The 10,000-nt window shown below is 43.0% G+C and overlaps 1 pseudogene; it reads left to right on the top strand.

The window, feature by feature from the left end:
• Positions 1–2,474: 2,474 nt before the first annotated feature.
• Positions 2,475–10,000, top strand: part of LOC122333065 — a 29,146-nt pseudogene continuing 21,620 nt past the window's right edge.

Below are 10,000 nucleotides of genomic sequence, written 5' to 3' on the forward strand. Positions count from 1 at the left end.
ATTCATTTGGAGCTTGAGTCTGCGCAGGAGCAATTCATTTGGAGCTTGAGTCTGCGCAGGAGCAATTCATTTGGAGCTTGAGCGATTCATTTGGAGCTTGAGTCTGCGCAGGAGCGATTCATTTGGAGCTTGAGTCTGCGCAGGAGCGATTCATTTGGAGCTTGAGTCTGCGCAGGAGCGATTCATTTGGAGCTTGAGTCTGCGCGGGAGCGATTCATTTGAGGAGCGATTCAGTCTGTTCTGCGCGGGAGCGATTCATTTGGAGCGTGAGTCTGCGCAGGAGCGATTCATTTGGAGCTTGAGTCTGCGCAGGAGCGATTCATTTGGAGCTTGAGTCTGCGCAGGAGCGATTCATTTGGAGCTTGAGTCTGCGCAGGAGCGATTCCTTTGGAGCTTGAGTCTGCGCAGGAGCGATTCATTTGGAGCGTGAGTCTGCGCAGGAGCGATTCATTTGGAGCTTGAGTCTGCGCAGGAGCGATTCATTTGGAGCGTGAGTCTGCGCAGGAGCGATTCATTTGGAGCGTGAGTCTGCGCAGGAGCGATTCATTTGGAGCTTGAGTCTGCGCAGGAGGAGCGATTCATTTGGAGCTTGAGTCTGCGCGGGGAGCGATTCATTTGGAGCTTGAGTCTGCGCAGGAGCGATTCATTTGGAGCTTGAGTCTGCGCAGGAGCGATTCATTTGGAGCTTGAGTCTGCGCAGGAGCGATTCATTTGGAGCGTGAGTCTGCGCAGGAGCGATTCATTTGGAGCGTGAGTCTGCGCAGGAGCGATTCATTTGGAGCTTGAGTCTGCGCAGGAGCGATTCATTTGGAGCTTGAGTCTGCGCGCAGGAGCGATTCATTTGGAGCTTGAGTCTGCGCGGGAGCGATTCATTTGGAGCTTGAGTCTGCGCGAGGAGCGATTCATTTGGAGCTTGAGTTTGGAGCGATGGAGCGTGAGTCTGCGCAGGAGCGATTCATTTGGAGCTTGAGTCTGCGCAGGAGCGATTCATTTGGAGCTTGAGTCTGCGCAGGAGCGATTCATTTGGAGCTTGAGTCTGCGCAGGAGCGATTCATTTGGAGCGTGAGTCTGCGCAGGAGCGATTCGGAGTCAGTCTTCGCAGTAATGAAATTTGATGCCCGTGATTCATTCGGATCGTCTGATTTTAAATGGCTATAGAGAATTAATAAATAATCTTGTTCTTGTACTCACACATCTTCATTCTTTCTTATCTCTTGATTAAAAGCATAAAAATACATTTTTAAACAATCTGCACATAATCAGCCCATATGCACTCAAAAACGTGTCCGTGTCCAAAGTCAGCGGGGTTTCATTTAGCTTCAGTCCTAAAACATCTAACATTCTTTTAAGCATCTGTTGTGTCCAAACCATTCAGAAATCACACGAAGGAAAATTAAGCAGCTTTACTACCATAAAACCATGGTTCATTTTTGTCAGGGTGGTGATGTCCACATATTTTTTTGTTGTTGGAGAAATTATAGAGGCTGTAACATTTTCAATCACCAAAAAGTGGCCAAAAAAACGAAAGATTAGGTGGATATTCGAATGAAATGTTTGGTCATCAAGGATTTGATGAGAAAAAAAGAAAAGAAATAACCAGGCCTTTGTACAAATAGGCTAAATAATGTACACTGTTTATTTTGCAATACGTGATGTATTTCAACACTTTTATTCAATAAAACTTCAATGAAATCAATCATTATTTGCTCTTCATTTGAATATAATGCATTTTAGGTCATTTTAAAGATTATTATTCGCTTAGGTCTGACTTTATTACCGCAAAAATATGATCTGAATAGCCTACTTCTTCGAAAAATGACTGCAAGAAGATTCGGGGTTTCATTCGTTCTAAAGCTTTTCGAGGTCATAATAAAATTGTTACCGACATTGCAACACGCTAACAGCCGGAAAGCGAATATATATATACTATAATATTAACGTGAATGCATTAATACGCCCCCCTCGGAGTTGGTGCCCTATGTAGGCTGCATACTCGATTTAAAAGTTCTGACTGTACCTCCGTTGATGTCAAAGCATTACTCTTGCATATAAACGACTCAATTACGACCGTAGATGTTTCCTATGCATCCTTCTGACACGCTCTCGGTTACACCCTTGTTTGTTTACATTCGCCGACCTTAAAAGAGGTCTTTGGAGATCCTTTTTCCTGTGCTAAAATGAGATAATAACCCCGTGTCGGGAAGCTCTGGGGGTATCGTGTAAACTCTGAAATAATATGTTGCGGATCTAACGCAAAGTCGTGTCTCTTTGGGGAGATTTGACGGCTTTTATTATGTCTGTGGAGTTTTATCTGTCCACGGTGAAGACTGTATGAAGTCATGTAGTGTTATTATATTCAAATTAAGATGGATTGTACTATTCTGAAGGGGGAAATGGTTTATATATATATATATATGCGCAGCCCTTGGGGACTGATTGCTGTCATGCTGCGAGTATAAATGAAGCAGCGCTCGGGCGTGGAAGTGAAGAACTGTGACCAGAGCTTTTAGTTTGTGAAACTGAATTCTCTGGAGAGCGTCAACGTTACTCTGTTAGGCTGGAAACGCTTCAGAAGAACTGGCTTCCTTTCATTCACGAACGACAGGAAGCAGCATTACTTAATCAATCCAGACGCCGAGGCACGCTTACGTTTCTGGTTTCAACCTTTTGCTTTATATTTGCATGCAACAATGAAATTCGAAACGCATTTTAATACAGCGTAGCTCGAAACAATGCAGCGTTTATTTTCTCAATCGAGCTGAGACACCCGAGAAGAGATGATTAGTAGTTTAATAGCAACATATAATCATTGCTGTCAATAGATGTTTGATTAAATATCACTGAAATATCACTGTAAAGTTTCTTGTAAGCTACTTTGACTTTCTGCAGGCATTGGCTATAACTATGAGAATTATGGGAAGTGTAGTCCTAGTCCGCTACTGTTCGTTATCTTAGTATTCTGCAACATACAATATACTTTGTACTCTCGCTTTTTAAGGAGGTAAAATGGTCTATCTATCTAGTTTTTCAGTCACTATCTTTTTGGCCTGGCTCATAAGACTCTCTCCTGAACATTTGGTTCAGTCCTCAATCACTGCATATAGCGTGACCCATAAATACAACTATAAAAAATATTACATTAATAGTGATAATAACACCATAGCCCATCATCTCAAAGTCAATTCCAGTTCAGCTCCAAATCACACCTGCTTAGAAGTTTCTAGCAATCCTGAAGAGCTTGATTGTCCGGATCAGGTGTGTTTGACCAGGGTTGGTCTCTGCAGAGCTATGTCCCTCCAGGAATCGAGTTGGAGACCACCGCCTTATATCATTGCTCTTAAATTCCTGGAGGCACATATCTCCGCAGAGACCAACCCCGGCTCCAACCAGCGTCAAATCACACCTGCTTGGATGCTTCTGGTAATCTCGAGGAGCTCCGTTAGCTGGATTAGGGATGGATTAGGCTGTGGAGATCTAGGCCCTCCAGGAATTGAGTTTGAGACCAATGTCAAAAATGGCGTATTAAGCACAAAACCTAGGTGTAATGCCATTATTTATCCATTTAGTGCTTTTTAAATGGACTGCTACACATATTTTACTAACATGTGTCACGTTTATGAAATCTATACAGGCTTGTCCTAATAGACATGGGCGCGCCAAAAAAAGCTGTTTTGAATTGCGCGGAAATTCTGCAATTCTTTAAGATTCCACCGAAAGTCTTCACGCAATTAAAACTAATCAGCGAGGAGCGTGAAGGTTTCCCTCGGCCGAGGCTGGGCGGAGGAAGAGGGTGGGATCCTTCACAGAGATGCAGTTGAGAAACTTCACCGACGCTCTGTTTTGGCTCGAACGGTGGAAACGTCCCCGCTGACAAAGACGGCAGAGATGGAGAAGCGAATGCCCTTCGTTTTTTAACGACGCGTTTTCCCCGTTTCCACCGAAAGACGAGCGTTCACATGGGGCTAGCGTTCGGGCCGTCGGTCTGTGTGTCGTACCGCAGGGATGTCCGCGCAGGGCTTGCTAAACAGCGTCTTCTCGTGTTCCTCGTCGGGCTCTAAAACCCTCGCGAAGAGGAAACTGCACCAGACTCGCAGTTTGGATTCCGCGCTGATCAGAAACTGCGCTGCGCCCGGAGACGCCGGCGGACACCGCTCGTTCTCCGCGGCCGGGTTCAGCCAAAGCGCCTCGGAAAGCCTCGCCGCGGACCCCAGACTCAAACCGCGTCTTTCCACGTCGAGTTTATCCGCGTCTTCAGACGCCTCGTCGATCTCCAGCCTCCAGTTCGACTACAGGAGCGGCAAACGCAGCGCGTCCAGGGATTTATCTCTGCACCTCTCCGGCTCCAGCAACATCTTCTCACCGAGAAAGTGGCTTCAGAGAAAGTTGCCTCAGTCGGAGGCTGTTTCGCACAACATCTGTAAATCTGAGGTAAGCCGACGCTTTGAGGACTTCAAACTGAAATTCGTGTTTTTTGTTACGGATGCTGTTTGGCGTCACTCTCTCGAAACAGATTTTGACTAGAAGTTTGCAAACGTCAGAGAAACGATCGATCGCGAGGCGTGTCTGCTCTTGTCTTTTCTCGAGTAAAACTTTTATTTTTCGCGCATTGTTGATAAAATGCACGCAGACAGCGTGCTATATTGCTAAGAAAAGGTGTTGTTTTTTTCTCAAGTGTTTATTTTATTATTATTATTATTTTCCACGGCTTGTGAAAATGCGTGTAAATAGTACGAGAGGAAAAAAAAATAATGGTATTGATGGACAAAAATGGACTTTGGCGTTCTTATGATACGCACGTGTTTGGCGTACATATAATACGCAGTTTTCGCGTTCATATGTTACGTTACGCATCTTTTTACCAAGCAGCTTTAACGTTAACTTATAGTATTGGATCTTCATTAACTGAGGCTTGGCAGCACACATTATGCCTGATCATAAAAAAAAAGCATGCATCCAATTCCAAATGGGACAAAAACTGATGTTTAGTCATTCGTCAAGTGTTTTGTCCCCGAATAACTTATCTTACAGGAGCCAGTACTAATTGCACTGCTGCAACGCCAAGTTTCAGAGGTACGCTTGCATAGAAACAAGATACACAGATAGAAAGCAGTATTTATGGAAATCAGTTTCTTGAAGGTCGCGATGGTCTCCAGCGGGGGTTTGACGTTTCATCCACCACAGAACAACAGAGAGCGTGAAGGTTCTGGAAAGTGTGCATTGTTTTAATGGGACCACTCGCTTGCTGACCATATAGAGGATGGGAGGAAACATAGACCCGTAGGAGCGCGCCGTTCCAGTGACAGCGTGACGTCAAAGCCTTGAATTTAGTGCGCTCGGCTGAAGATAACCAGTGGAGTGAGACCAAGAAGCGCTGCGACGTGGACTCTGCCTGCTCGATTGAAGATCAGACGCGCAGAGCGTGTACAGGTTCTTGCGGTCGTCGAAGGCTGGTGGGATGAAGACAGATGACTTGGCCTGACTTTTGCCAGCCTCGGGGTTTCGGCAGCAGACAACGGGGAAGTCTTCGTGGAATGTCCGCTCTCCTCCACTGCGCAATCCCATACAGATATAAAACGCTAACCCTAAAGACAACTGAAGATATTGAACTCGTACGGTGGTTTAGCGGCTGATCCTGACTTTAATAAATGCATTATCCTCAAACCGTTGAACTTTACACTAAATACCACGGGAAGAACATAATTCGATGCAGTAAAGCGCAAAATGAGACGAGGAGAAAAGCATGCTGAAACGGATGTGCATTATTTAATGAAACAATAATTCAGGGAGTCCAACCTGTTGTCCAGAAGTGTCAAATGTTGAGGGTGAATTAAAATGGCGTTAATCTCACACCTGTCTGAAGGGCCAGGAAATACCAAAGTGCTTGTTTTTTGAAGCAGCTTTGCAAAAATCAGGCACACGAACTAATGAATGCATCGTCAAACAGCATCTTCAATCAAAGACAAATCAGCACTTCTTTAAAAACGATTGCATGCTTTTTGTTTTTATTAAACTGTGGCCATACTGAAATATTGAGAAACCAAAACACCAAATTTGTAGATGTTTGTGTTGGCCAGCCCAAAGGGGAGCTCTCTTTGTAACAGTTACCTAACCTCTCAGGAATCTGGAGTTTATAAAGCTCCTCCTATAAAGCAGTTCAGCTGTGTCTTTTAGAGCCCTGCTCTTTCTATTATCTGGCCAATGAAACTGACAGGCAGCAAAAGGCAGACTTTTTGTTTTTGCACGCGTTTCTTTATCCACCTTTCATTCAGTTCAGTCTCGATTGGTAGGTGGTTTGAAACGACGCGCCGGGTTTGAAAACCAATAAAGTTTGGAATTCGTATTTTCTCTTGCGCGCATTGCAACGCATGCTTTGATTCATCTTAAGCGGCCACAATGGCTCATTGGCATCTCGCTAAAAGACGGTGCGCTACTGCTTGCTCGCCTTTGTCCTCCGTTTCAGAGAATCTGTTGAGGCAAACAAGCTTAACGGTGTTTAGATCTCGAGGCAAAGTGCTCTGATATATCTCGCTAAAATACAGCCACGTTTATTGGCTTGCTTTTAAATAAATTCCCATTTTTGGTCAAACCGCATTTATCTGTGCTCTTGTGCAGTGCTTTAAATTTAGACTTCAGGCTTTAAGTTCGGTGGTTTCAATGAGAAATGGCCCTTTTTTTTGGCTTTTTCTGGAATGCCGAAACTAGAAAAGCCCAATGAAAACGGCGCCGTTGAAAACAATTAAAGCGAATGGGCTTTTTAGGCCCGCGTTGTTGTTTTATGGACCCGCAAAAAGCTGGTCCGCGGTGAGTCTTTGTGCTGCGCTAGAAGAAAGCCTGTAAGAGCGGAGCGTAGTTCTTCAGCGAAGTGACATCTGGTTTACATGAAGTCTGCCTCAGCTTCTATTTCTCACAGCAGAGCAGCATGACCTGATCTTTGGCAGCGCTACCCATGCAAATAGTTCTTCCCACTGGAGACTGTCAACCGAGCACAACAGCACTTTGGGGTCTTTTTAAGGTCTTCTTCTTTCATGTTCGACAGTTTGGTGAATCTTCAAGCTCACGCCGGTCTTTACCGCCACTAAATCCAATGAGCGCCAACGGAGAATCTCTTGGGAATGTCTAAAATTAGGCAATATTCGAAGTCAACAAGTTCCTGGCCTTGTTTTTGCTTTGTTTTTTTCCTCCTTGGATGTCCTTTTTCAACGCATCGTTCTATGGAAGCCGGAGCGTTTGTGTTTTGACGCGTTGCCTTGATTCAACGCCACCGAGCGTAGATGGCGAGGGGATGCGTGGTCCGGTGAATGTAGGGCATGTTCGCGAGGTCTGGCTCACCTTGAGCTGTTTTTGGTTGGAACGGAGCCAGCGTAAGAGACCGTGAGTGGCTTTCTCGGAGATGGTTTAGATTACTGCATCTCCTCCAGACAAGTACAGTTGCAACACGCGATAAACATCTCTGATCCCGAAGCCGTGTATCTGATTTTCCAGAACGATGAGTGGAAAAAGCTAGTCCTGAGGTTGGAGATTTATTTTTTAGCTGCGTTTAGAGCAATTGCAACATCCGTATCAGCGTAACCTTTAACCTTTTTTATAACGCGCACACACACACACACACACACGTATGTGCAGCACATGTTCATGCTCGGGGGCGTGCTGCAGATTTGTGGCCCTGTTTACACCTAGTTTTAAAGACACAGTTCACCCAAAATTGAACATGTGCTCACCCGCAGGCCAGCCGAGACCTGCTTGAGTTTTTCTTCATCGGATTTGGAGAGGTTTAGCTTTTAATCACTTGCTCTGCGGTGGATGGGTGCCGTCAGAACCAGAGTCCAAACGGCTGATGAAAACATCACAATAATCCACAGCGCTCCAGTCCATCGGTTAACATACGAAGAAAACAGACAACAGGAGATGGACTTTTTCAATGGAGGTAGTGTTGTTATGAATTACGGAAGCAACATCTTAATGCTGGATTAGTTTGATCTTCTGTCTTCTCGGGTTGTTAACCGATGGACTCGAGCGCTGTGGATTATTGTGATGTTTTTATCAGCTGTTTGGACTCTCGTTCTGACGGCACCCATTCACCGCAGAGGTGATGGAATGCAGCCGCGTTTCTCCAGATCTGATGAGCAAACAAACTTATCTGCGTCTTGGATTGCCTGAGGGTGGGCACATTTTCCACTCATTTCTATTTTTGGGGCGAACCGTTCCATTTAAAATGCTTTACCTAGAGGGTCAAAGCGCGTCCGATCGAGAGTCCAGTTTAAAATAAAATAATAAATAATTAAAATAATTCCTTCTTGTCTGTCAGACATTCAAAAGTAGACACATTTTCTGATAAAATTAATAAATGCATGCTAATTGCATTCCATTTTATTATAATAGATGTTTCTCATATTTCTTTTAGAGGGTCTTTAATGCATGAAAGTGGCTTATTTTGTCCTCTACGCAGTAAAATTTACACGCATTGAAGAAAATGATACTCTATCAAAAGAGCACCTTTTTACTCTTTTCAGAGAGGGACCAAATGCTATCTAGCATAGAGTTGTTTAATTTTTGAGTTAATTTTGCTCAACTTGGTGTTGATATTTTACTCTTTATATTCGACTCTTTATTTGAAATGAACTCTTCTGCTGTTTTGCTCAATCCGAGAATTTGAGTTACTACTTTTTAACTCTGTTTAGAGGGAAGTCAAAGTTACAAACCGTCTACATGCTCGTGTCTCATATTTGTATTTTTCAAGCCGTTTAAAAAAAATATTTGATTTGATTCACTTGTAGTCATGATCACTTGATGGTTTCAGCATCTGTATCATAGGCAATGTTTTGCATGAAGCTATGCAAAATGATCATTTGTATTTATTTTTATATTTGTGTGAGTGTATGTGTGTTTATTTATTCATTTATTTAACAAATAAAAATAAATAAATATATATATATATATATATATATATATATATATATATATATATATTATTATAAATTATTATTATTATTATTATTATTATTTTTTTTTTTTTTTATTTTTTTTTTTTTTTTTTTTTACAAATTAAGATTATGATTGCACAAATAAATCAATTTAGATGACTGTAACAAGTTGCATCAACATTTTTTTTTCACCTTACAGCCATGCCTGTTTTCTCACATCAGATGCATTAGTTTATACGCTCTCAGAAATAAAGGTACAAAAGCTGTCCTTTTAGCAAACCCTTTCAAAAGGTACACTTTTGTACCTATAAGGTTCCAATACGTACACTTTAAGTGCTAATGTGTACCTTTTAAGGCACCAAAATGGACTCTTTACTGTCCCAGTGACCGTTTTTGTACCTTTCTCTTTCTGAGAGTGCAGGCCCATGACTGCTGACGGCTGTTTCTGTAATGAAGCGCATGAGTCACAAATTTCACTTCTGCTCGCGGTTGCATGATCACATTTCTTTTTGCGTCGACAAGCGTCGCTCGCTTGCATCGCGTGCCGTTTTTCCAGCTTCGTGCATCAGTTAAATCAGTTAAGCGGCTTCGGCGACGCTGCATGGCCGACAGAATGTCGTTTTTTTTCTCTTCGTTCGAGTCGAAAGAGTTGAAATGAGCGAGAGCAAGACGCGTTTCCGGTGTCAGGCAGCGACTCCATGACTTTCTAGTGTTCTCCTGTTAGGGTGCGTCCAGACCGACTCCCAGAATGCGGTACTTCCTGTTTCTTTGTGACACGGGGAACGAGATGAAGTGATATTTAATGCTCTTACATCATCGCAGCTATTAAACGGGATCGCTGAACTCTTTGTGCCTTTGTATGTTTTGTTAGTATTGTTTGGGTAAAGAGTCAGACGAGTCGGAGAACAAGTTGGCTCCCGTTCAGGTCAAGTCCCATTGGATTTGGGATCTGATTGACAGGAAGAGGAATTTTAGTTTAAATGACAAAAATGTACCATTTTATTCGCTCAAAGCACGACCGGTTAGAATTATATATATATATATATATATATATATATATATATATATATATATATATA

Source organism: Puntigrus tetrazona, unplaced genomic scaffold (assembly GCF_018831695.1).
Source record: "Puntigrus tetrazona isolate hp1 unplaced genomic scaffold, ASM1883169v1 S000000175, whole genome shotgun sequence".
Taxonomy (NCBI): Eukaryota; Metazoa; Chordata; class Actinopteri; order Cypriniformes; family Cyprinidae; genus Puntigrus; species Puntigrus tetrazona.